Source organism: Sinohyriopsis cumingii, chromosome 10, assembly GCF_028554795.1.
Source record: "Sinohyriopsis cumingii isolate HCF-2022 chromosome 10, ASM2855479v2, whole genome shotgun sequence".
Lineage (NCBI taxonomy): Eukaryota > Metazoa > Mollusca > Bivalvia > Unionida > Unionidae > Sinohyriopsis > Sinohyriopsis cumingii.
This window is the reverse complement of record NC_142970.1, coordinates 26,838,982-26,866,793: the sequence shown is the minus strand read 5'-3', so window position 1 is coordinate 26,866,793 and position 27,812 is coordinate 26,838,982. Positions and strand designations below refer to the sequence as shown.

General features: G+C 35.3%; 1 long non-coding RNA gene across 1 annotated transcript in view; it reads left to right on the top strand.

Annotated features, from left to right (window-relative positions):
- LOC149789798 (uncharacterized) overlaps positions 1-15,149 on the top strand; it is a 166,880-nt gene extending 151,731 nt beyond the window's left edge. The window contains exon 5 of the long non-coding RNA XR_016423731.1: positions 15,135-15,149. This is a non-coding gene — a long non-coding RNA (uncharacterized LOC149789798). The remainder of the gene's footprint in view (positions 1-15,134) is intronic.
- The last annotated feature ends 12,663 nt before the right edge of the window (positions 15,150-27,812 follow it).

Genomic DNA, 27,812 nt, shown 5'->3' with positions numbered 1-27,812 from the left:
TGTGCATTCGGAAATACCGGAAATCATAAAATGATTCGGAGGGCAGTTAAATCCATAAATACTACTACTGGTAAAGAAATCATATTTCATTCGATGAATGCGGCTGCCAAGTATTTCGGTATCTGCATGCCTTCAGTACCACGTGCTGCATATAAAATAACCAATTTTGCTTTTTCACACAAGTGTGAACAATGGATTTAATTTTATCATGTTCCAATAGTATTTGATAAGGACAACATCTTTGACTCTGTCAAGAACAGGGTCTTTGATAAAATGAACGGAGAAAACTCTGCCGCGGATATGTAACGCGGTTGATAGTGTTATTGTTGTCCCTTGATTTGTCTAGGGGGAATAGACTTCAGAATAACTGTAAACAAATATTTTATTTTTGTCATTTTAAACCGCCGCAATCATACAATTTAAATGTCTTCGTGATAGTTGACATGACACATTAAAGAAAATATTTCACTTACCTCTGTAATCTTCAGTCCAGACTAACTAGAAGTCGCTGATTCTCCGACTTTATATTTATACATACAATATTTCCAGTGAATCATTGTGTAATTTCCCAAAATAACTAACTGAAAACATTATCACTATATACGAAAAATTGCAGGTGAATCCCTGTGGAAGTTCCCAGAATAAGTCACTGGAAATATTGTATGTATAATTATAGACGAAGAATTTTGACTTCCTAGTCAGTCTGGATTTTACATCAATGTATAACTATAAATGGATTTTGTGTGAGTTTCCAAAATGACTATAAATACAGAGAATCAGCGACTTTCTAGTGAGTCTGGACTGAAGTTTACAGAGGTAAGTGAAATATGCTCTTCAATAATCTAGAGTTTTTTTTTTTACACAATTGTATTATATCAAATGGTTGAGAAATATAATTTAAAGATATATTATATACTGTACAATGAACTGTGAAAATATCAATGATATTATTTCTGAAATATAAAAATTAGAAAAAGATGGCATAAAAATATTTGATGAACTAAATCCTGCAAAAATTATTTCTGATTTTGAAACATTACAAGAACGTAAATATGAAGGTGGTTGCACACTGCCATCACAATACAGGTTCGTAAAACGAATTCAAAATTCCATGTTTCAATCGTTCGCTACAGTAAAAGAAATTGAAGTGAGGGAATTCGTCTCTGTCTCTCGTGCAATAGACAAAATTAGATCAGAACGGTCTCGTGAATACGAAGGAAAAAAGACAATTAATACTCGCATAGACAATTAAGAAAAATTATGGCAAAAACTCATTGGTTATGAAAATGAAAGTTAGAGTCTTTAGTGGAAATGAAAGTGAAAGTATGTCAGATTTTAATGTTTTTTATACTGATTTTAGTCTATTTGTCAGTTTTAGAAAAATATTCCTTGACAGCGTCAAGGATAAAATCGAGGGAGGAGATTATTTTTTTACTGTTTTTAATGTGTATCACGCGTCAGTGGCATTTTTAAAGTATGTGCTGTTAATTTTGTCCTTGATAAGGTGAGACAACACTCAACGATTAAAAATCCTTGAAAATCGTAGATTTTTAAGATTTTACATATAAATTCAGACTCAGCGGTTCATTTCGTAAGTCAAGCAAGTTGCCTGACTGGTCAGTCAGTTTGAAATTTATTCTTGATAACAGAGGATTATGACATAAAAAATAGACCGGATTGATCGGTTCTTGCACAGTCAGATATCCGGGTGGGACTTGTGGTGTAAAAGTATACAGAATATATCCTTCCTGCACTTGATTTGATATGTCTGTGTTTGTCTGATAACTTCCATCAATTGCATCACAAATAAGATTGACCACGATTGTCGAGGATATATTTACAATTCTGGGAGAAATATGACGGCCTTCACCGTGTGGGTTATTGTTGTGCCTGAAAATACTTGCTGGCGGGATTATTTTTCTCATTTTAGGAAAAAGCTCATCAATGATATTATTGACGGATTGTTTTACTCGTCTGGTTTGTACTCGGGAAATTTAAATGTTGTTAGATCTGCTTCTGTTATTGAATATTTGTTGAGAAAAAAATTGTTTAGGTTCGCTTTTTTATTTAATTACCGCTTGTAAACTACTTTGATTTATATATTCAAGATGAGACATAATTTGATTTAATATTTCAATCTGTTTAATGATATTTTTACCATCATATGTTATATCAGTGAGGTATTCTGTAAAACTCTGGCGTAATCTTTCTAGAAATTTTTTCTGTTCACTATAAATAATATCTTAGATAATTTCTATAATATCTTTTTCATCAAGAGTAATAGAAAAATAATATTCCCAGTACATTTTATCAAACCTAGCATCAAAAGTAGGGTCATAATTATTTAGCATATAATAGATCATTCCACCAGCGAGGTCAGATTTATAATATTAAAGAACATTTATTACCTCCTGGGGTGAAGCAACATCATTTGTTGTAAAATCAGACCGTGTTGGTTCAGTTATCGGTGCAGGCTCTGGAGGTGCGACATCAGGCCATCCTAGCACTGACCTAATCGATGACTGATATATATCAATGGCGTAATCCGGAGAGTTTATCTATATTACGGCTGATAGTGCTGGTTCGTGTACTGTTATGGATATCTTGGATTCTCGACCTGTGATATTTTTTTTCTACGTTGAATTTCGTCATTGATCTGTTCGATTTGATAACTGCCTGTGGGTATTCCAACAACTACCCAGTCAGGTTTTCCATCATCCTTATTTTTATTTGCAAACACCAACGAATTATTTGATTGCAATTCATCAGACGATCTTGACTGGATATTGGGCCAACTGTAACTGCGCCTGAGCTATTTCTTTTACTTTAATCGTGGTTGAAAAATTAATATTGAACTCAGGGTTAGGGAGTTTACTGTTATAATCGTGGTTTTAAGCAGTGTTGTATTTCCGGCTATCTGCTCAAGTAGTTCTCTCATTATTTAACTTTACACTATTTCTCAAATGGTAGGCCTTCTAAATTGTTTGCTTTTCTGTCAGATTACTGACTGTTTGCTTTCCAAATGGTGGTTTTCTAAATCGATGACTTCATTGCATATCATAATCATCACATCAAAGTCGGAATCTGATATCGTTGTATCGTTAAGGCTTGATGATAATAGCGACGACAATTGAGAATGTCCGTTCGTTGCCGAGTGTAATTTTACAACATAATCGTGCAATTTTGTGCTTGTGCACATGGATATCTTTCTCGCAATAATATTAAAAACCGCAGAGATGGTCGCAGATGATGGAACGCGTATTGTTGCTACTGGTGACTGGTGTTAGCGCTGATAACACCACGCCAGTACCAGCAGTGAGCGCGGAGACCGAGTATACAATAACATCAATGAGAACTGCATGTCTTCGGTATTTTTGTTTACTTTCTTTGTATACTTGTCAATGATATTTTTCAACGTTATTTGCCAATCACGCACTTGATCATATCTAAAGTTTTGAACGTCGATTGAAATACCCATTATACTTTACACAGTATCCAATTGAGATGTCTCAGGACTAAATTCCAGATAGCACCAGTAAGATGCTGATGTTAATTTCTTATTAGCTGCTTCCAGTGTAAATGTTTTTTCGTCTCCGCGGTTTAACACAATCGACACAAACCCTGGAAAACTTATCGGTTGAATGACGCCAGGGATATGTGGTGCATGAACAAAATTTTGCAGCGCTGAACACAGACAGTCTGTACACACCAGTGACTTATTTTAGATAGTATTATTTTGCTGTGACCATGTCGAGAATACTATTTTGACAAACTCTTTGTGGGGGATTTTGATCATTATTTTAACGATATATGGAATTCCACCTATGACATCTTGTGTTTTTTTAATTGTATCAATACTCGTCTTGATATTAGAGAGTTTCATGTCAGCAGTCAACGGGGTCCCAAAGAATTCCGCTGCGGTTTCATTAATTTTTTTAAAAGTTTATGCGAAGATTCGTGAACATATTTACATGAACGTCATACTCGGCCCGCAACGTGGATAATTTGCCATCTACGGTGCTGTAGTTAACGTCTACATATTTTTGTTGCCGCGTCTTCGTCGGATGTTGGATCTCTTAGCACGATTACTTTATTTTGCGTTTATGCTGAGTTTCCCTCTCATTGTGTCGCCGGCATTTTTCAAACGATTAGCAACGCTTCTTGCAATTTCATCTCTGATGGTTGTAAAAGATAAATTTGAGTCTCTGATTCTACCCCCGTCAGTAAATACTGGAATGTTATCCGTGGTAGCACCAAGTACTCTACGAACAATATCATTCCATCTGATATTGCTCGTTTTTAAAGCGTCGTATTTATCCTGAAAAACAACTTCATGTCGGTCAACTCCAGAGAGGTTCAAAATATCAGCTAGTTCATCTTGTGTCGCGTAATTTGACAGTTCTATGTCGGATTTTTTTTACTCTTAGTAGTATCACCGAGGGATCTTCCGTAAATATCTACCATTATCCATTATAACGTTCACTTGTATAATTGTGCACAACTTTGTGAGGTGGTAATGATGGTGTATTTGATATAGCATCGAGTACAGCAAGTGCTTCACGGCCGCATATTGGTGGATCGGTTAATTTTTGTGTTGGTAGTGTTGAGTACCAGGTTTTTAATTTTAATGGCGTGATATACTTGATACGTTCCTGTGGTGGGCCTAACCCATATGAATCGAAATAAATAATTCCACGGAGATCAATTGCGTATGATACCCAATGAGTTCCAGGTCGAGTGCTGTTATCGAGACTACTAATTCCGGTTTTAATATTGTTTGGCCACTTTGATAATTGATCTCGCATAAAACACCTCTAAAAATTATTTTTAGTTGCTTAGCAGCATTAAGTAAATCAAAATTTGACATAGGTGAGAAACCACTGGCTTTCAACGAAGAGTTCCTGGATGTCTCAGACCTTTTCCTCAATGAGTTCCTGGAAGTCTTAAGCCATTTCCCATTGCATTATTTAATGCCTTTCCACCAGCTGCTAAAGCAGCACCTAACCCTGCCGTTTTCGCAATGGCTGGATCTTCAGCGGCTATCAATGCTGACGTTGATAGCTGGACCTTCAGCGGCTATCAATGCTGGTATTGCCGCGAAAAGTGTAAATATGCCACCGGTCTTAACAGCATCATTGATGGTGCCAGCGGAAAGTTCAAGTCGTATTCCAGTATTGGATTGTTTGACTTTGTTAAAATGTTTAAGCTGACGTTCTGTCAACAATAATTCATTTTGACCACCTGTAATCTGACTGTGTTTTAGCGTTATTGTTGTGTTTGGTTTTTTTTACTGATGCAGTTTCAAGTTTCTTAATCTAACCAGGAGTCAGACTGACACAAACATGATGATATGATGACATTTTATGATAATTCTCGTATTTCTAAATCACGTAGATTAAGGTAAGACATTAAGATTTTCTACTGGTGCATCATTAACTTTCATTCTACCATCAACACCTTCAAGTAATTTGCTTTGTCGCTAAGCATGACCGCGATTGCTCTGTAATTAGCACCAGCACCTGGATTCACGTTAGCCCTGGAGTGTATATCAACGACAGATTGCCTAAATAAATCCAAGTGTTCCAGTGAAAAATAATAGATCGGATACAGTGTTGTAAAATCCAGCCGTGAGATTTGTAAACCAGTATCTATATTTTGATCACGTCCCATATACGACTGCAATCGATGATACGAATGCGCAACATAATTGTTTTCAAAATTTAAAATTGTATCCTCGGATGGTTCTTGATGTCCATTTATTTGTAAAGAAATCTCACTGACTCCAAGAGTGTCAAATTTCATGTGGCTGTGTACTTGACCATTCAGCCGATCAGCATTTTGCAGCGCAACAAATATGGGTCTTGGTGCAGATACACCCTACAGAGTCGCTATTTGCCGTGTAAATAACCCGGCAACATTACATTGGATACTATCCGTGGACACTGCAAACCATGATAACAGGGACTTACCGCCTGTGTTCATAAAAGAAAGTAATCGCTGTTTTTCAGCAATCGATGGAGTCATTACTGTCATCCATAGCGATAGTTTAAATAGTAATACTTTACCAACAGCAGCGGTGGATGATCGCCAAAAAGCATCATCATCACTACCCTTTCGTACAAGCACAACTGTATGTTTCGCTCCAAAGATGACTTTTCGGACATTTCTGCAAAATCCAAAGATATGCGACAGTGGAATAGCGAATGAAAACCTTATACGGTTACCTTTCAACATTAGTTTACGTGCAGCAAATCCTAAATTGTAATTGTTGTTGGTGCTATATAGCATCAAAATATCAGCAGCTGGTCTTTCTATCACTGTAGCTGGTTGTGGGTCAGTCGCAGTATTTCTTGGTACTTGTACTTGAATAAATTTCCTATGATCAGGATGATCAGTGTTATCTTTGGCAAACAGCATTGACGGACCAGTTAATCGTCGGAGTGTCTTGCTAACCCTTCTATTGTTGTGGCAACGTCAGCGTCTTTTTGAATTGTCTCGATGTTTTTTCCATCAATTATGTATGTGGCACTGTCGAATAACGCCATAATACCATTATTAACAAAAACGACTATGGCATCAGCCTCATATTATGTATTGAGAGGAACATCTGTTATAAGCTCACATTCTACTTCAATAAATGCCTCGGCGGGTACAAAATATCTACATGCATCATGGACCTGCAATTCAATTCTTCCTCGTGCGTTAGGCACACGTGCGTCGTAAGAATAATATTGATAATTACGCACGATTTCATCTTTTTGAACTGGTTTTTCCATGTCAAATGCTGTATCGGATATACGTTTGCACATCTTATTACACTGCTCATTTTTTAAATCGTGGTCGCCTAGATCTTCGTGAAACTCCACCTCCTGAAATAAAATTCGTGTTTACTTTTTCCTCTCCAACACTTTCTGCTCACTGATTTATCAAGGCTGCTAGTTTTTTATTTGCGGCCTGATTTATTATTTTATTGACATCCGCGGGCATAGCTTCGGTAGAAGGTAGTTTTACTGGTTGACTTCCTTGAGGTGACCCATGTTTGCGTATTAATCGTGCTAATCTATCCTTGGCTGCCGTGAAAGCTTTACAGGCAATATCACCGACAGCGCCAAGGCCTTTATCACGAATAACATCAATAGCTTTCATCGATAACTGTTTTGCAATTGGCCCTGCTTTAGGAGCCATCCTTCTAAATAATCACTGAAAAACATTTCCAAGTCCATCTCCGTAATATGGTTCGTAAACAGGTAATCGTGAATTTACTGCTCTGATCATTACAGGTCTGCGTTCACCATCGTGTATGATCATCTTATTTACTTACCATTTATCTAATCATTGTAACAATTAGTCACTGTAGTTAACAGCAAGTTCATCGATAAGTTCCCAGTAAATGTTAATATCCATAACACCACCTGTGAACAATCGTCGACAGATATCAGCTACTTCATTGATGATTTCCTAAATGTTTATCAAAGATATTAAAATGTTGATGAATACAGAAATGAATTATACTTGGTTGTAAATAATCTAATACAGGCATGTATTATGGGATAATTATGCACATAAGCTTTTTGTGAGTAATAAATACCGCACTTACGAACAACATTTGTCATCAGATATGCATTATATTTACTAATTAATAAGATGGAAGATCTTGTTTACATTGGAAGTTGATGGATGTAGGTTATTTGTGTGATTGGGGATTCACACATAGTTCTAGAGAATCGTGCAGAATATTCAACCAAAAATGTGCAAAAGTTTCTGCATCATTTTGCAAGCACTATATTTAATTCTTTGTTAAATTCTAAGTTGATTGTTGTGTACATGGTCTTATTACTAAATAAAGCTGATTCTGCAAAATGATAATTGTAAGTTAAGTACTGAATTTAGGTAAGGTTAAAATCAACCTCTTTTTAATTTTGTTTTACGAAAATCCAATATTTATGAGGTATGAAAATAAAAAGTTCTGAGATTGAGCATAAAAGTCAGTTGATCCTACATAAAGCATATATTGTCAAATCAGTAAGTACTATTACTTAATTTGCATGTATCAGATTATCAGGAATTATGATCCCATATCAGGTGCTTAAGTTTCATTTTTTTGTTGGAAAATTATTTTGACTAATTTTAGTTGAAATAAGAGTACAGTGCACGTCACAGAGGCAATAAAACAATGCATAAAATGCTTTACTATTTTGAGAAAAGGATCATACATTTTAAGTATAATGTGCATGTTGTGATGAGAATTAAATATTTGCCTTACTACAGATCATGAATATACAATGCATGAAACGACAAGTATCATACATTTTTAGAATCTAAGACTTAATGTACCAGACAAAGCTTCTTAAAGACTGATGATGAAGTTTGGAGATGATTACTGTTGTCATTTGAAAGTAATTACAGAAGACTGTAGAAGTTGAAGCATAAGTTGCATGTTATTTGAAATTATTTATTACAGAATGAATGAGGTTTGGAGGAAACGTTTACAGTACAGGAGAAAGTGGAGAACTGCTACAAAATCTCTTGTGAACATGAGAAGTGACACTGAAAATAATCCAGATATTAATGATTCTTGTCGCAACGTGGGATTTTGATTTTTCAGTCTAATGATGGTGGCAAGGTTTGGACAATGAATGAAGTACCTAATCCATGTTCCACTAACATTGTTGGTGATGGGCGTGATTCTGATGGTGATGTTGATGGAGATATTTGGGACTTAATTGATCATAATGGTAGTGCAACCTCTTCTTCTTATTCTCATAGTGAATTGGAACGTGAAATTGCTTCATGCATTTCACTGACACGATTTGGCAGCTGTGGCTAATCAGTTTCAGGTGAAGCATGCTGCAGTAGATCATTTACTCCAGCTGTTACAACACCATGGGCATGTTAACTTGCCAGCAAAATCCAGTACATTATTTAAGACTGTCAGGAATGTAGAGACAGAAACCAGATCTGGTATGGAGTACATTTACTTTGGATTACAAGATGAAATTCTGCAAAAAAAATTTGGAAAATATCCATTAGAAGCTAGAGTAAATGTAAATGTTTTAGATATTTCGCTAAGCATTCATGGTCTTCCCCTATTTCATAGCACAAATAAATCATTGTGGCCAGTTTTGTTTGCTATTTTTCTAGAAACAATAAAAAATCCCCATTGCACTAACATTTGGTAACACAAAACCAATAAATTTAGAATTTCTACATGACACCATTAGAGATACGAACTAACTTTTACAGCATGGATTCCAGTGTGATGACAAAGGTTACACAGGTCAGGTTAAAGTGTATTGTTTGTGATGCACCGGCAAAAGCCATATTGAAGAACATAAAACAGTATTCTGGTTATTATGGTTGTGACAGATGTACCCAGAAAGGAGTGTGGTTGGGAAAACTTACCTATCAAGATATTGACAATGTAGTTCTTAGAACAGATCTGTTATTCAGAGCCCAAGCTCAGGAAGAGCACCATGGAATGTCACCAGTCATGCCTGGTGATTATGCAGAGACTGTGGTTAATGCAGATGCGAGGAAAGAAAGAAGTTAAAATCTCCACTGGCCAGGCTCAAGTGGTTAGCAGGAGATTAGTTGGACTTTGGAGATGCATGCCAGCTAGCTTTGCCCAAAAACCCAGAAGTCTGGATGAGATTCATCGATGGAAGGCAACAGAGTACAGCCAGTTTCATTTGTATTCTGGAAAACTTGTTCTGAAAGACATTCTAAGACCAGATTTGTCTGAACATTTTCTGACAGTGTGGCATTATAGATTTGTTTCTGCCCAATACTTGCAAATCATCAAAGAGAATATGCAAATGAATTGTTGAAGTATTTTGTTGTACAAGGGTATAATTTGCATGGACAAGGATTTCTTGTTTACATTGTACACAGCATGAATCACTTTGCTTCTGATGTGGAATTGTGTGGCAATCTAGATAAATGCGGTGCTTTCCCGTTTGAAACTACCTTCATCAGTTGAAGAGAATGGTTTGTTCAAGGAAAAATCCACAAGCTCAGATTGTTAAGAGGCTAGGGGAGCTAGATAACTTTGATAACATCCATGGGTAGAGTCACACCACAATTTCAGTTCAGAGGCCATATAATATTTACATAATCAGCAATTCTTCATGTTGTGACGTCGTTGCTGTTACAAATGAAGAGGATGAAGAGCGCAACAGACATTTGCTTTGCCATGTTTATGAGAGATCACAGCCACTGTTCCTGCAGCCATGGAACTCACACACTGCTGGAATATATCAAGTTTATGAAAGACATCCTCACATGAAAATGCCATCTACAAGGTGCTTGGAGAGGAAAGCCGTCATGGTGACCAATGAGCATGGCTCAGAAATATTATTCCTGACAAATCTGCATGAATTATAGCTAGAAAGTGAATGTTAAGTTCTGTGTTTTACATTAAAATGAGTAATCATGTGAGTAAACATTTTTACAGATAAATGCAAACAAGGCATGATATGTTAAGAAAATTATTTTGCTTAACATATTCTTGACTTGAAATAACTATATTAAATCAATATTTTTAATTGCATGTAGTGTGCAAACTTAATATATACGGTACCTATTTTTTAACATTAATATCACTTACTCAAGATGGTCTGTTGACGATTGTGAGTCAGGAAGCAGCATGTTAGTATCAAGGTGTTCTACAAATTGTTGCTTTATTTTTCTAACAGAATGTGCAACATTGAATATTCTGTGATAGAATTCCTTGATAAATTGCAATTGAAATATTTCCCAAGTCATGGGTTGAAAATATTGATCAGGTATGGATATTTACCAGAACTTTTGAATACTGTTACATATATATATATATATATATATATATATATATATATATATATATATATATATATATATATATATATGTGTGTGTGTGTGTGTGTGTGTGTGTGTGTGTGTGTGTGTGTGCTCCAGATGTAGAAACATGCTTTCATTTATTTCGAGCTATTTAAAACAAAAACAATACCAATATCCTTTCAATGATTTGTGGATCAGTTACCTATGAAATAGTGTAACAATTGCATTGATTTTGTTGATATTTGATATCTAGTTCTTTTATATGGCTTTGATGGCATGGTTAGTATATGGTTGACTATATCAAGCTGAAGGATTTGAATTTGCCTTTGCCAAGGATCCTCAGAGGGTTATGACGTGGGAAGGTATCTAACCTGTGACCCTTGTATTATAAGTCCGGTGCTGTACCAATTGAGCAAAAGTGGCTCTCTATACAGTGTAACAAATAGTAAGCTGGATGCTATTTACTACTCCATATTTTCAGGGCTTTTACAGCTATTGGCCCTGGTTTGATGATGCTCAGCATGTAAGAAAGAACAGGCGGCCGGATAAGGAAAAATGGACAAAATACAAGGTCAGGATCTTTTTCACAACAGGTAAGAGAGAAATGAGAAATTTAATTGTTTGATCTAAGACAGTAATTTAAGTTTTATAAGGTATGTAAGTAATTTGGCATTTTCTTTTTCATTTAAAGTTTTCTTAAACAAGAATTTGAAAAATTAAACTTACTGGAAAGTTTTTTAAAGTATAAATATGGTAATATTTAAAGACTATTATACCCTTTATTATAGGCACAATATTCATGAATTAAAGCCATGGAGTCGGCACCATGAAAATAACTGTTGAACTTTTTAAATTCAGAATGTTATCAGGAGGCATTACTTAAAGCTAAACAAGCAGAATATACATCTAATGTTGAAGCAGATGAGTAGCACAATCCCAGGCCAAAGAAAAGACCTCAGCACTACATTAATTGGTCTGACGAGGACAGTTGTGATGATCAGTATATTCTGGAGAATTATCTAGCTTTTACTTGCTTCTTTATAATGTTATGCTTGACACTGTGGTATTGGTTATGGAATGAATCTTGCAGATGTTAAGGGACCATTAGTCAAGTTTGCATTACTAGTCTGCCTTTATGTAAATTAAATAAATTTTCTTGTTACTGTAAAAAGACTCGTTGCAGAAGGCTTAACTACTTTTTATACATACATCATGGATGGCATTCAATATACTTTTCTGATCAGAAAACAAACTCCCATTGCTTTAATTATGGCTTGATGTGGTTAATGATTTTAAAAATATTTGTCCAAGTTAAATATATGAAGATTACTCAGTAATGCATTTATTGGAGGGAAAAGACTAAATCCATGACTTGATTCCTGTGTTTAGAATTCATTGGAAAGCTGAAGATTATTAATCTGTTGATATACATATCTTAATTTTACCATCTAATTTACAAACCTCAATATAATTTGCTTCGGTAAAATGCATAGCACAAGAAAGGTAAGTATGAGAAAATGCCACAATTGGGAATGGATTGTGAAAAGTATGTATAAATTTCATCTATTTATCTGTCTCTTAAATAAGATGTGTTTAGGAGTACTTATTCATGATTTGTATATAGGAGTATATGTTTTGTTTAAAATGAATACATTTTGTGATATATTGCATCACAGCCAAATATACAATGGCCATTGTGATCAGTATGCATTTCGTTTACATGCCAAAAAACAGGCTGATTTCTGTTTCTGTTTTACTGCAATTAATGACTAGCGATTATTTTTGTTTATTTACCTGCATCCAGAAGGACAAGACCATCGCCATCCCCATCCACTCTGGAACGGATCATAGAATGATTACTATCTGCCAGCTCCTCTACAAGTAGTAAGTATCGAGGATAGGAAAAAATGTACATGTGAATAATGAAACAAGTAATACAGATGTTAACTTGTATATAATCTCTTATTGCATTTACTACTCTCTAAATACGAATAAGTCAGCTTTACACTGTATTCATGAATTTAATTCTAATCTAAGGTAGTAGAACTGTCTTGTGTTACAAACTGTTCGGTAATTTGCGCAGTAAAATAAAAGTGCATTTGCAGCATCTAAAAACGTTTATATTTCAATGCACATCAGACTCATTCTTGTGTTGTCACTTCAGTTGATAATATTCTTGTCATCTTGTAGACATTATAAATGTGTATGTTCAATACTAAGGCATATACATTGAGTCAACATCAAAATATGGTAGGAAATGGAAGATTATGACATGAGAGCATACGTTTTTGTTGCTTAGACACTGTTATTTCTGAACATTGTGAGATGTATAATTAGTTAAATTATAGGTCATATAACATACTGTACAAGACTTAATTGTACAACTAAACAATATTTACAATGTATTCTTTTTTCAATGATGTGTCTACTATGTTCATCATTCCATTGGGTTTTTAATTTCGTTTCTTATGTACACCATTGTCATCTCTAAGTCCGATGCCAAAACCATCCAAAATTGAATGCAAACTTTACATACACCAGTAGAGAAACAACACGCATAAGGAGTAAAAAAAATACAGGATGCCACTGACAGTAAAAAAAAAACTTGTCTAAAAAGCATGTATTTCATTTCGAAAATATTTTTCATTGTTAAACTCATGTTCACTGTACAGATCTTTACAAGCAGTTAATAGTAACAATTTTGATCTTTCAAAATGGATGCTTATGGTATCATAAATCTCTGACAGATTTCCAGCTCAGTGTACTTATGAAACTGGACACAATTATTGAGAATCAGCAGGAGCAGCTGGCCCTCCTAAGGAAAGTTTTATTTAATACAAGGTCCAGACACAGAATATACAGAATAAATTTTTAGAACGCCATGTTATTCAGCAGAGGAAGTAGAGGGCCTTTGCCAAAGGTTGGAGGAGGATCCCGAACTCTACAAGAAGATGGTAATTCGGGGCCTTTTTTCTCAGATAAAACTGTTATTGTGTCCATGACCTTTATTTCTTGTTGTGACCCTCAATTTGCATCGTACAAGTGCTGCGGAGCCTGCAGAATTATTTGGGGGAAGGAGAACATGTGGTGGTCAGATATAAGTTTTACAGATGTAGGCCAAAACATGTTTATAGATGAACTTGTACATATGTTTTACTACATATGCACTATTACATACGTTTTGGCTATTTTAATTTAATCTTAGAGTGAATGTCATTTATGAAGTTAAATGATTCACGGTGGTTAATTTATTTTATAGTTGCTGTTAGTACATTGCATGGCATAGTTGGTGGTGGCAAATTGTTTCACGTTTGGGCAAACAATTTGCATGCTAAACCATGGCAAAAAAGAACTATATTATAGCATATTTTGTCACATTGTTATTATTATTATTATTATTATTATTATTATTATTATTATTATTATTATCATTATTATTATCAGATATACTACTTGAGCTCCCTTGGCGGGTATAATATTGGGGATAGTGTCCGCAGGATGATGAAAAAGCTAGGAACAAAAAGCCTCTGATATAGCCTAAATGTAAAAATCATTTCAACAGCTTGTGATATGCTGGGTTTTGATACGTATGACTTAATTCCATTTGTCTGTTACTGAATGGATAAAGTACTACATGTTTCTGCAGTTACAGGCATATAAAATAACTTGAGGCAAGATTTCAAAGTACGTGTTTTATAAATACTCCATTGATTATTGCTGGCATTTAGAACATTGCAATGCATCTTTTGATGTGAAACTTATTTTTAAACATTGTTTTACTCTTGCAGAAGCCTGCTTGAAAAATAATGGCAAAGAGAAAGCAAATAAAATTGAAGAGGCTACATCAGAGACCTGCAAATATTTACCCAACCAATGCGGGGGGATAAACTAGAAGGTTAGCAATTTGACTCTTATTTCATCAATATTGGATTCACTTTTGTTCTAAAAAGTATGGTATTTGCAAAACGGATGCATTTCTAAACAAAACACATTCTCATAGTTCCCAGGACTATCACAGCATGAGTACATCTAACTACAATGTACATCCATCTTTTCTGATCGGCACATGCTTCCAATTGGAATTTGTACTCACGTGAAATATTTGGACAAAATAAATTCATCTTGGCTTAAATTGATCTCACAAGTAAGTGCAAAGTTACCTTGTAACTTGGCCTAACAATAAGGGAAGCACAAATTTAGTGAAGAAAGTTTCATAAAGTTTCATAATGCTAGTTAATTTGACTTCTAAATATGTAAGCAGTGATGAGATGATATGTGACTTTGTTTAAGCATTCAAATTATGTTTTAATTTTCAGGTGCCTGAGCAGAGGAAGAAACATATAAACTTTATAGTGGAGAAGACTGATTCTAATTCCTAATCTTAATTAAATCTACAAAATAAACAAAAAGTGATATTAAAATATCTGTTGTATTATTTTCTTTTTTCACTTTTGTCTCGTTAAACAAATGTCTGAACTTTCAGTCTAAATTTAGGGGATTCTTTATCAAGTTAAAGCCACGTGATTTACCCGTCTACTTTTCACCCTGTTACTTTAAAATTAAATAAGTATCCCCATTAGGGTAGGTCCCCCCGAACCACCGCCTACTTTGTCAACTTACCTGCCACATTTAAATCTATGGATGGCCCTACTGTAATGTCTTTTAGTAACATAACCCAGCAAGAGGATTTTGATACTATGAACAGAAAGCAAAGTTTGCATATAAACCATGATAGAACACCTGCAGTGAAACTGATTGCATGCGTCAGAATGAACATATGTATTTTTATTAAATAAGTATCCTTATTATTTTATCTTAAGTTCTTTTTCAGTGTATGAACAGATAGTTCAGAGTTTCTATAATGTGCAGAGTGCATGTTTATATGTGCAACTTTGAACTAGTTTGTAAGAGTTGTTACACATCATTGCATGCATATACTTGTCAACGATGGTTTTTAGTGCTGTTTACCATTCACTTACTTGATCATATATAAATTTGTGAACATCCATTATATTTTACTCAGTAACCAATTGAAGCGTTTCAGCAACAAATTCCAGACACCAACAGTAAGATGTTGCGGTTAATTTCTTATCAGCTGCTTCCAGTACAAATGTTTCCTCGTCTGCGCTATTTAAAACAAAAGACACATCCCCGGATAACTTATCGGTTGAATGCCGCCAGGGATATATCGTGTATGTATTACATTTTGCAGTGCTGAACACAGACAACCTGTACGCACCAGTGACTGCTGCGGTATGTTTTTGATAGCATTATTCTGCTGTGACTATGTTGAGAATCCCGATGACACTGTGCATACTACGTTGATGATCTGCTTGTGAGAAATTTTAATCAGATTAATATTTTAACGATATTGGGAATTCCACTTACGATGTCTTCTTGTGTTTTCTTAACCTTATTAATGTTCGTCTTGATATCAGAGCTTCACGTCAGCGGTCAATTGGGTGCCAAAGAATTCCCCTGCAGTTTCATTAACTTTTCTAAAGTTTCTACGGAGAATTGTAAACGTACTTACGTGAACATCATACTCGGCCCGCAACGTAGATAATTTACAATCTACAGTGCTGTTGTTAACGTCTACATATTTTTTTGTTGCGGCATCTTCGTCGGATGTTGGATCTCTTAACACGACTACTTTGTTTCCGTACATGCTGAGTTCACCGTCTTGCAGTTTCATCTCTGATTGTTGTAAACGATATATTTGAATCTCTGATTCTACCCACGTCAGTAAACACAGGGATGTTATCCGCGGCATCACCTAGAACTGTATGAATTGTATCATTCCATTTGATATTGCTCGTTTTCAAAACGCCGTATTTATCCTGAAAAACAACTTCATCTCGGTCAACACCAGGGAGGTTCATGAGATCATTAAGATCGTCTTTAGTCGCGTAATTTGATAAATCTATTTCGTGGAAAACTTTTTTACTCTTAGTAGTATCACCGCGGGATCTTCCGTAAATATCTACCAGAATTATGCGCTTGGCTGGGAAAATGCTGCCGTTTGCTGGTAGCATCCACATGGAAAAATTCTGCGAGTGCTTGGTTGCAAGGGCATCCGCACTCTACTACCGATAGCAACAAAACTACACCTAAATTAAAAACTGTAATTGAAAACCTCTATAACCCAGAGTGTTAGCTAAGTGTGCATTCAACGAATTTTTTCCTCAATGGTCAAAATTTGCAGCACGAATAAAACAACTAAGGGATGGGGGTTCTAAACTGTAACAATATTGTCACAGGTTAGATCTCCCATACCTTCATTCAAGGATGGATACTCCAAATTTTCTTTGCAACGAGCCCCTGTGAATAAATGTTTTGACTTTAAAATGAGTGATGTCGACAGCGACCCCTAACTATTATGCGAGATAACGACGGCAGTATTCCAAATGTGCCTAAATTGGAAACGAGGCTAATACCTAGGAAACTTATACATGCATGTGGCATAATAACATTTTGAAATGAAAGAGTTTAATGGATGATTTGTTATCAATTTTTATGCGAATATAAAATATACCTGAGAATCATGCTAATTGTCGTTTGGTTTTGAATAACAGTAGGTATTTATGAATAAATTAATATTGTCCATGAATGTTGACAACACCCACCCACCTACCTGCGATGTCGTAACCCCGAGTACGAAGTAGAGGCACTAGTATTAGTACTAACGTTCATGCTGCTTTATCACCAAAAGCTGTACGACGAATGACATTGATTTGTCACTGTCTTAAACAAAAACTAGAGGCTAGATTCCCTGCCCATTAGAATATTTATGCAGAATTAAATGACCGAAAACTGGGCGACAGAGTTCAAATTCGAAATTGAATAATGACAAAAGTAATAACAAAGTCTGACAAAATCATATGTAAACTGTTTATTACTTTGTAAATTGTTCATTTAACTTATTATAGAAAGAAAACTCAATTTTTATATATATCTTAATCACAAAGCCGGACGTAGTCATACAAATCATGTTAGACAAGTGTACTTATATTGCAAATTATATTGACGAATAAATTACCCAAACTGAAGGATTAGTTTTCAACATAATTATGCCGAATTAAATAACCGAATAAAATTTGGTGGCAAGGTTCGAATTCGAAGAATAAGAAAATCGTATGAAAAATGTTTATTATTTGATAAATTGTTCATTTGAATGATTATCGAAAGAAAATGCAATATTTCAATATGTCCTATTTATACAAAGCCTGACAAAGCCACACAAAGCCGGACAGTCATGAAAAGTCATACTAGACAAATGCATATTTTAAATTATATTGATCAATAAAGGAACCAAACTCAAGGACTAGTTTCGAAATAATTATATATAACGAAAAGGTGATGATAAAGTCTGAGAAAAAAATATTTGAAATGTTTGTTATTTTATAAACTGTTCATTTGACTGATTATAGAAACACAGGTTGACAAACTCAACAAACCTTTTAATGTTTCATAAGAAACGCATAAACAGCCTGACAAAGTCATACAATGTGATAATAAAAATGTGTACTATTGCTGTATGGTGTTTTTGCCGCATAAATTACAAAAGAAAAATATTGAATTTGCTACACACACCATAATGAATGAATCGGAATCGGGAGACAAATTCAACTTCACTGCATCTCAGAAGAGGCATACAGAGCCTGACAAAGCCTTAACTCGAATATTTATTATTTTAAAATGTCTGTATACGATAAACTATCGAGATAATGATTATTTTTCACACAGACACACAATGCCATAAAATGACAGAATATAAATGTGTTAATTGAGTTAAATGAAGCACGGTCCAACTCACCTACTTGTGATTGTAAATAACGTTGACGCGTATTAATGGAATACAGTAGCATTTCACTACCATAAGCCGTAAATTTTATATCAGCAGTAAATAATTTCCAGTATTTTATGTTTAAAAGCGTTTCTATCCTTGTAATGAGTTAAATAGATAATTAAAAATATAATGATCATAGATAAAGCAAACATTTTCTAATTCTATTATATTTATTGATATAAATTTTGTATCAACACTATACATTGTCGAATATTGTAAGTAATTGCCATGTGTTTGCCCAAGGTGATCTTGTCATTGTTTTCCCCAAACATTTAACGTAATTAAATATTTTTATAAATTGACACTTGGATGTTTCAGTGTCTAACCAATGAAGAAAGAGTAGAATTAACAAATAAGAAAATTCAACCTCTACTTGGGAAGATTTTTGTATAAACTTATACTAACCGTAATTAAATATTTTAAAATGTTACAATATTGTGCAAATAATGATAAGAAGAAAATGTTTGAGAAAATGCATGATTTAATATTTAAAGTAATTCACAATAACTATATTTGTCTTTTCCCATCTTTGCAATGTTTTGTAGGACCGATACGTCTTGGTGACGAAACTTACTGGGGGCGACATTGTCCGTAGTCAAAGAAACAATGCGATAATAATTAGAGCTGGTAACCGCGAAAACTTTTGTAAAGGGATATACCAAAACAAAATATTATATCCTTGCTATTATTTGGAGAAAAGAAATAATTATCTTGAGAATAAGAAAAGAAAATATTTCATCTAAAAAGACCATTGCGGTCCCGAGAGAGAGAAATAAATTAGGCTTTTTAAAAAATCACTGACATTGCACCAAGTAGCCGACAATAATATGTGTGTAAGCGAAAGCTAACACACACACGCACGCACACGCAAACAAGTGTTACTGCATTGGGTGACAGTAGAATGGGCAGCACTTTAGTCTGGACTGTTTTGAGAGATGGACAGAAAGACTTAACATTACTGGAGAGAAGGAATGAATGGTAAAGAAAAAACAAAAGTAGGACACAATTTTTGGTTCTGTTATTTTTGTGGTATTATAGGACAAAGATAATTGAGACAACCATACATTCTATGTGAAATATGTTCCACGTTTTCATTCATTCATTAATTTCATAAAAAGGTAATGTGATATTTATTGTCAACTGACTGCTTAACATTTTCCTGTATATCCCAGATTTAAGAGATTTCATGTGTTTCGCAACACGCGCTACCAACAATGTTGCAAAGTTTTCAAAAACCTAAGGGCGGGAAGAAAAAACCAGCAGCACCAAAACGCGCCTTGATCTATTGACAGTCTAAACTGAGAGAATATAGGACGAACATTGTTATATTATTTCTGAACCCATGTTTTGGCTTTAGAATTCAGAGTTAAAGATGGGCAAAGTTATAGAGTGCAACGTCACTCGTGTCATTCTTGAACATTGTTACATTTTTTCGAACGTGTGTTTTGGTTTTAGAATTCAGAGTTAACCACAGGCAGGTTTATACAGTGCAATGTCACTGGCGTCATTCTTGGAAAAGCCTTGTGTTTGTTTCTTTTCTTGAAAAACGTTAGGTCTAATGTCAGAATTTTTCCGTGACACATCGTAGTGCAAAACTAAAGAAAAAGCTAAGATACCTGAATTGTACAAGCTCGTCCACACAAGATTTTATTTCATCCAACGATTTACTGATTTAGACATTGTAAGGGTGCAGGTGTTTATAAAAAATTACTTGACAAACGGGACATTTCACATAAATAGGGTGACTACTGATCACAATTTTGGGGAGGCATCTTCAAACGGGAACATATACCATTAGGATTTCAATCAACACTACTATGACGGAGAGAGAGAGTTATTCCTACTCTAGAACATATCAAGACACTTACGTTCGTTTTTACAGTATATTTTCCTGAATAAAAATTCAAAGAAACACTCATTCGACTTAGATACTCACAGCCATAGAAAAAATACACCATTATTAAATATCACCATAGTGAACTGCAGATTTAGGCAACTAAAATTCCCTTTTTTTGATAACGTGGATGTAAAGTTCTCAGATTAGTTCATCCAAAATATGCTGTGATGTATTTGACTATAAAACTGATACAATTTCCGTGGATCGCCCAGGGTACGATTGTTCTTGCGTTAGTTTTACTTTTTTAATTATTTTATTAATCGCCTAGCAGTGATACACGACCTATATCGACACTGTATGAGGAGCTAAAAAAGTCAATTCTAAGTGAACGCGGTAAGAAAATGCATCTAGCCAATGAATTCTTTTATGATACGTGATGCATTGTAATGTTCTAAGGCAGTGTGGCAAAAATAATGCCAACGATCTTGCGTTGTTACCATTGCAGTGCAGACAGACTAAATATGAACTTGAATTGCTCTGTTGTGTATTGTACCATTTCTTCTAACCATATCAACTACTGAATGGTCACAGTACTGGTTCGCGTTCTGAAACTGACAATTTCTTTTTATCCCACTTGACCATGTTGACATACACCCACATCGGTAGTGTCAAAAGTGTTACAGTATTGGGTAACATGGCTTTTTGTTTGTTTTTGTTTTTATTTTTAAAAATGGTGGCTCTGTGGTTTGTATGAAGTAAAGAAGCGAAAGTACAGTGAACCTCAAGGATGATGACCCAAGCTGTCTGTCTAGTGATGCGTGTATTTACTTAAGAAGAAATATGACCTCTAAAACACAAAGATATACGGCAAGCATGATTAGAATGAACACGACGACAGCTAACTATAGGTACAGATGGAGTGTTTTCCTTCACGTCCGCGTAACTTAGAGTTTCAATACTCTTTCAAGACAAACTTGTATCCTTTTGTAGGGCTTGAAATAAAAAACTGAACAAACTTAAGCACTTTGCTATAGATAATTTCAGCAACAGACTAAACAACATAAATACCGATACAACAATAGAAAGCCTTAAATCATATAGCAAAAAGAAATGCATCCAAAAATAAAATTAAAGATTAACGCTGGCTAACGAATAAAACCGAATTTAAGAAGGCAATGACTTGTGTAGAAATGTCTTTCACTTTGAGAAGGTATTTGGATGTAATCTGCCATGCACCAATAGCTTGAAAAAGAAATGTATAAACAGAGAAAAACCTCAATTTAAAGTTCATTTTTTTCAAAATTGTTTCTGTTTCTCTTTTCGTTTCTGCAACATACCCAAACATTAATCAAGGGTGCTACAGGGAAAATAAACATAAAAGCTTTGATATTTCTGAAAAATTTAGTGGACATTCCGAACGTTCTTAACCAGCGCTTTATGCTGGGACGGGTTTGTGGGATTTCCACAAATAAAAGAAATACAGATTTCTACTAAAGCTGTAAGTGTGTGCGTGTTTTGGAAAATGTAAAAAAAAAATTGATAGATATTTTTCTTGTGACACTTATAAGGCAAAGAGTCTGTTTAAGTGTCAAAAGCTAAGTCATATTACTTTTGTACGGTTTGTAAACTTCCACTTTGCGAAATGTGAAGTATTATAAGTTATTATCACAAACAGAACTGGAACATAGGGGACTTGACAGTTAATGTTTAGATACATCCACTCAACTTCACAACTTACTTGCTCTGTCTCATACTTTGGGATTAGGAAAGATCACCTTTGTAGTTGCAGCAACAATGGTAAGAGCAGGAGGAGACGTCGAAGATGGTGTCGTAATAATATTTTCTACAGTAGGAATAACTATCTCTCTCTCTCTCATAGTAGTTTTGATTGAAATCCTAATGGTATCTTTTCCCGTTTGAAGATACCTCTCCATAATTGTAATCAGTAGTCACCCTATTTATGTGAAACGTTCCGTGTGTCCAGTATTTTTTTTAAACACTTGCACCCGTACAAAGTGTAAATCAGTAAATCGTTGATGAAATAAAATCTTGAGTGGACGAGCTTGTACAATCCAGGTATCTTAGCTTTGTCTCTAGTTTGGCACTACAATGTGTCACGGAAATATTCTGACATTAGATCTACAAGGCTTTTTCAAGAATGACGCGAGTGAAATTGCACTGTATAACCTTGCCTGTGGTTAACTCTGAATTCTAAAACCAAAACAAACGTTCGAAAAAATGTAACAATGTTTAAGAATGACGCGAGTGACATTGCACTGTATAACCTTGCTCATCGTTGACTCTGAATTCTAAAGCCAAAACATAGGATCAGATGAAATGTAACAATGTTCGTCCTATATTTTCTCAGTTTAGACTGTCAATAGATCAAGGCGCGTTTTGGTGCTGCTGAGTTTTTCTTCCCGCCCTTAGATTTGTGAAAACTTTGCAACATTGTCGGTAGCGTGTGCTGCGAAACACAGGACATCTCTTAAATCTGGGATATACAGAAAATGTTAAGCAGTCAGCTGACAATAAATATCACAAGACCTTTGCGTGTGCGTGCGTGTGTGTGTTAGCTTTCGCTTACACACATGTCGTTTGTACGAACATTTAATAACAAAGAAATATCAACCATTAGCGTAAACCATTTAATTTTTAACCGTGTAGGTGTATGTCATTGTTGTAAATTTTTCTACAAGTCACTTTTAGGGCTAATAGATTATAACAAATTCACTGGTCTTGTTGTTTCTGTCATCCTACTGGATTTACCTCCGTTTTTTCTCTCAACCTCTCGATCTCGCTCTGTAGTGGATGTAAATGGTTTTGAGTATGAGATAAGTATATCATCTTCAAGATCGCTAGCACAAACCTCTACCAACACATTTTGAAAAGTGGCGTGTGTGTGTCTGATTGGTACAGTTGGTCATTGTAGGTGAGGGCTAAGGTGCTTTCAAACAAACTGTTTCTTCTTCACGCTGTTGATAGTATATAATGGGCTATTTTCTTCAGCCTCTGTTGATAGTATATATAATGGGTTATTTCTTCACTCTGTGTGGTTAGTATATTATGGTATTTTTCCTTCTTCCCTCTTTGTGAATAGTGTATATTGGGTTCTTTTGTCTTCTTACCTTTGTGTGGATAGTAGATATGGGGTTTGTTTAATTCTCACCTCTGTATGGATAGTAGATATGGGATTTGGGTTTTTCCCTTGCTCTCTGCGTAGATATTATATTTGGGTTTTGTTTCCATCCCATCTGTGTTGATAGTAAATTTGGTGTTTGTTTTTTCTCCTTCCGTGTGTGGATAGCATATTTGGGGTTTGCTTCATGCTCCTTCCCGTATGTGGATAGTATATTGGTGGTTAGTGTTTCTTCTTCGCGTGTGTGGATATTAGATTTGTGGCTAGTTTTCGCTCCTTCCCGTGTGTGGATAGTAGATTTTGGTTTTAATTTGGCTTCTTCGCTTGTGTGGATAGTATAGTTTCGGTCTGATTTGGTTTCTTTGCGTGTGTGGATAGTAGATGAGTGTCTAGTTTTGGCTTCTTCGCGTGTGTGGATAGTATTTAATGGGGTTTGTGAATAGTAAAGTGAGAGTTTGTTTTGCTTCTTCGCGTGTGTTGATAGTATATTGGTGGTTTTGTTTTGGCTTCTTCGCGTGTGTGGATAGTAGATTTTGGTTATAAGTTTAGCTTCTCGCGTGCGTAGATAGTATAATTTTGTTTTTCTTTTGCTTCTCCCCGTGTGTGAATAGTAGATTGTGGTGTGTATTTTGCTCCTTCCCGGGTGTGGATAGTATATTTTTGGTTTAATTTGGCTTCTCCGCGTCTGTAGATACTAAATGAGTGTGTAGTTTTGGCTTCTTCGCGTGTGTAGATAGTATATAATGGGGTTTGTGGATAGTAAAGTAAGAGTTTGTTTTGCTTTTTCGCGTGTGTGGATAGCGATTGTGGTGTGTATTTTGTTCCTTCCCGTCCGTGGATAGTATATTTTGGGTTTAATTTGGCTTCTCCGCGTGTGTGGATAGTAGATGAGTGTTTAGGTTTTGGCTCCTTCGCGTGTGTAGATAGTATATAATGGGGTTTGTGGATAGTAAAATAAAAGTTTGGTTTGCTTTTTCGCGTGTGTGGATAGTATATTGGTGGTTATGTTTTGGCTTCTTCGCGTGTGTGGATAGTAGATTTGGGTTATGTTTTTAGCTTCTCGCGTGCGTGGATAGTATAGTTTGGGTTTGATTTTGCTTCTCCCCGTGTGTGGATAGTAGATTATGGGGTTTGTTTCTTCTTCTCCCGTGTGTGGATAGTAGATTATGGTTATAGTTTGGCTTCTTCGCGTGTGTGGATAGTATATTTTGGGTTTAATTTGGTTTCCCCGCGTGTGTGGATGGCAGATGAGTGTTTAGTTTTGGCTCCTTCGATTGTGTAGATAGTATAAAATGGGGTTTGTGAATTGCAAGGTCATGTTTTTGCTGCTTCTCGTGTGTGGATAGTATATTTGGGTTTGATTTTGCTCCTTCGCGTGTGTGGATAGTAGATTTTGGTTTGTGGATAGTAAAGTAAGAGTTTGTTATGCTGCTTACCGTGTGTGGATATTATATTTGGGTTTGATTTTGCTGCTTGCTGTGTGTGAATAGTATATCATGGTTTTGTTTTTGCTGCTTCCCGTGTGCGGATAGTACATAATTGGGTTTGTGAATAGTAAAGTAAGAGTTTGTTATGCTGCTTACCGTGTGTGGATAATATATTTGGGTTTGTGGATAGTAAAGTAAGAGTTTGTTTTGCTGATTCCCTTGTGTGGATAGTATATTTGGGTTATGTTTTACTGTCTCATTACATTTGTGTGAATAGTCGATAAAATGAGAAGAGAAAAGTAGGGGATCTTTTCCTTCACGTCCGTGCTTTAGATATAAAAACTCATAGCGTTCGTCATTCTTGCTATTCTACAAAGAATAAAAAGAAGATGGCATCGAATCACGTGAAGAGGATGATGAAATTGCAAGAAGTGCTGGCCAATTTGGGCATGATTGAGGAAATGTTAGTGAAACTGGACGAGGATCGCTATTCGTATAGCCCACATAGAGTGAAGATGGAGGTAAGCACTTTAAGAAAACTAAAGGTAATAATAAGTTAAGTGATTAAAGAAAAAAAGGATGAGAAGGAGGATGAAGAGGACAGAAAACAAATGAGGGCATGGAACGAAAAATAGAAAAGGAGGAAGAAAATGAGATGAGGAAGAAAGTGGAGGAGGAGAATAAGAAAAAAGAGGAAGAAAAAAGGGAAAAAGAAGAGAAAAGTGTAGGAGAAAATATAAGAAGTTGGTGGAAAAATAGAAGGAATTAGAAGAAGTCGAAATACCCTTTTCAGGGCCCCTCCTATGTCTCGAAAAGAAATTGACTTTCTTGCCTAGCCCTAAACAATTTTTTTAAAAATATTGTATCAGTGTTTGTCTGTTGTCTGTTGTCTATAGTCAGTGTCATATCCATCTCCCATTTTCAATTGCCATTGCCCCTAGACATACCCAGTACTATTTTGTCCCTGTATAATCCTACCCATGTTAAATTTCCCATGTTAAATTCCCATTGTCCCTAGACAGACCCATTATTATTTTGTCCCTGTATAGTCCCACCAATGTTAAATTTCCCATGTTAAATTACCATTGTCCCTAGACAGACCCAATACTATTTTGTCCCTGTATAGTCCCACACATGTTAAATTTCCCATGTTAAATTCCCACTGTCGCCAGGGTACAACCCTCCTCGTTTAACATTGAAGTCCCCTTGTCGCTAGGGGATCCCCATACACTACTGTTGTTAATATTGCCCTATAGACAGTGATGAATACCACTGTTTCAACGTTAGGCCTACAAGGACAAAGTTAAATGTTGGAAAGGTTTTGAAGGGCGTTATTGCACAAAATGAATATCTAAAAGATATAGAAAAATCTCAATGGACTGTTGCAATCAACCAGTAGGGTTTTATTTCACTGCTATTTGGGTATGTCAAGATGTTTTATGCTCCTGATTGTATGCCTTTTGGGGGAATTTAATATTAGAAAGACTGATTTAAATATAGTGAAGGTCATCAAAGGAACCCAGGATCTGCGGAACTGATAAAGTTTGCCAATTAGGCAACCTTGAACCAGGATTACCTGTTCGAGATTTGCTCACTGTGAGCAATGAAGATACCCTGAGTATTGCTCATGCCGTGTTGTTCTATTATATGACAAGTGGTAAGTATCTTTCTGATTGGTTAGTTTGCTACTTGTCTGTATAAACAACATAGCATGAACAGCATGTTAGTGGTTGTCATTCCATTGGAGCTTCTGAAGGCTGCTGGTCATGGGTTTGCAGTAAGAAAAGTACTTAATGATTATTTTACTACAAAAAAAATGTGACTTGACCGTTGTCACATATGTTAAGGTAAATGGATTTATCATATAGTTAATGTAATAGCTTTGTTTATATGTACTCTGTGTATTTCTCTGAGATGTATTTTTAAGTATTTTAGTATCTTTAATTAGTTACCAAACTTTATATTCTTTTCTGAGCCTATCATTCTGCCCATACGCTTGCATGTATGTCTGTCTGTCTGTCTGTCTGCTCTATGCGTTTGCTCTACACACTGTTTTGTGTTCAGGTTTATTTAGTCCACTGTATATCTAGCTGGATAATTAATAAATATAAGGGGAAGTAAGTCATTCGTATTGAATGTACTGTAAACTGAATCAATGTATACATTCAGAACAATGATGCACTGATGACAGTATTGTTTTTAATGGTTGTAGTAAATGCATTTTTATTGTATTTGCTGTGTATAATACAACAGGAGAAATATATTTATCTACATGTAGCAACATCGCGCACAAGAAAACAATTTCTCATAACAGATACTGGATTTGTATTTTCTGTTCTGAGTAGATGGCAAGTGCTGTAACATATGCATGCAGAAAGTGTACTACAGAAATTGCTGTCTGGGAACGAGCCGTGAAGACCTTTGGATAGAACAGAATCTGTGGTTTTGAGGTTTGCTGGTAGTGATATGAATGAAAAGGCCTTTGGTACTTGGAACTGAATAGCTCGATGTTTGCATGACGCAAGAAACTAGGTTACTAGGTGCTGGTGTAGCTGATGTATCAAAATTGTTAGCTGAAGAACTTCACAAACCTTCTCGAAAACATTTTTCACGTTGCAGAGTCCTTTCTTTAACAATACAGGACATATGGTCTGCTGTTATCGCCGACACGAAAAATGTTACTGTGCGTACAAACATGTTTTTAAATACATGCTAACATTCACCAACATGATTAGTATATAC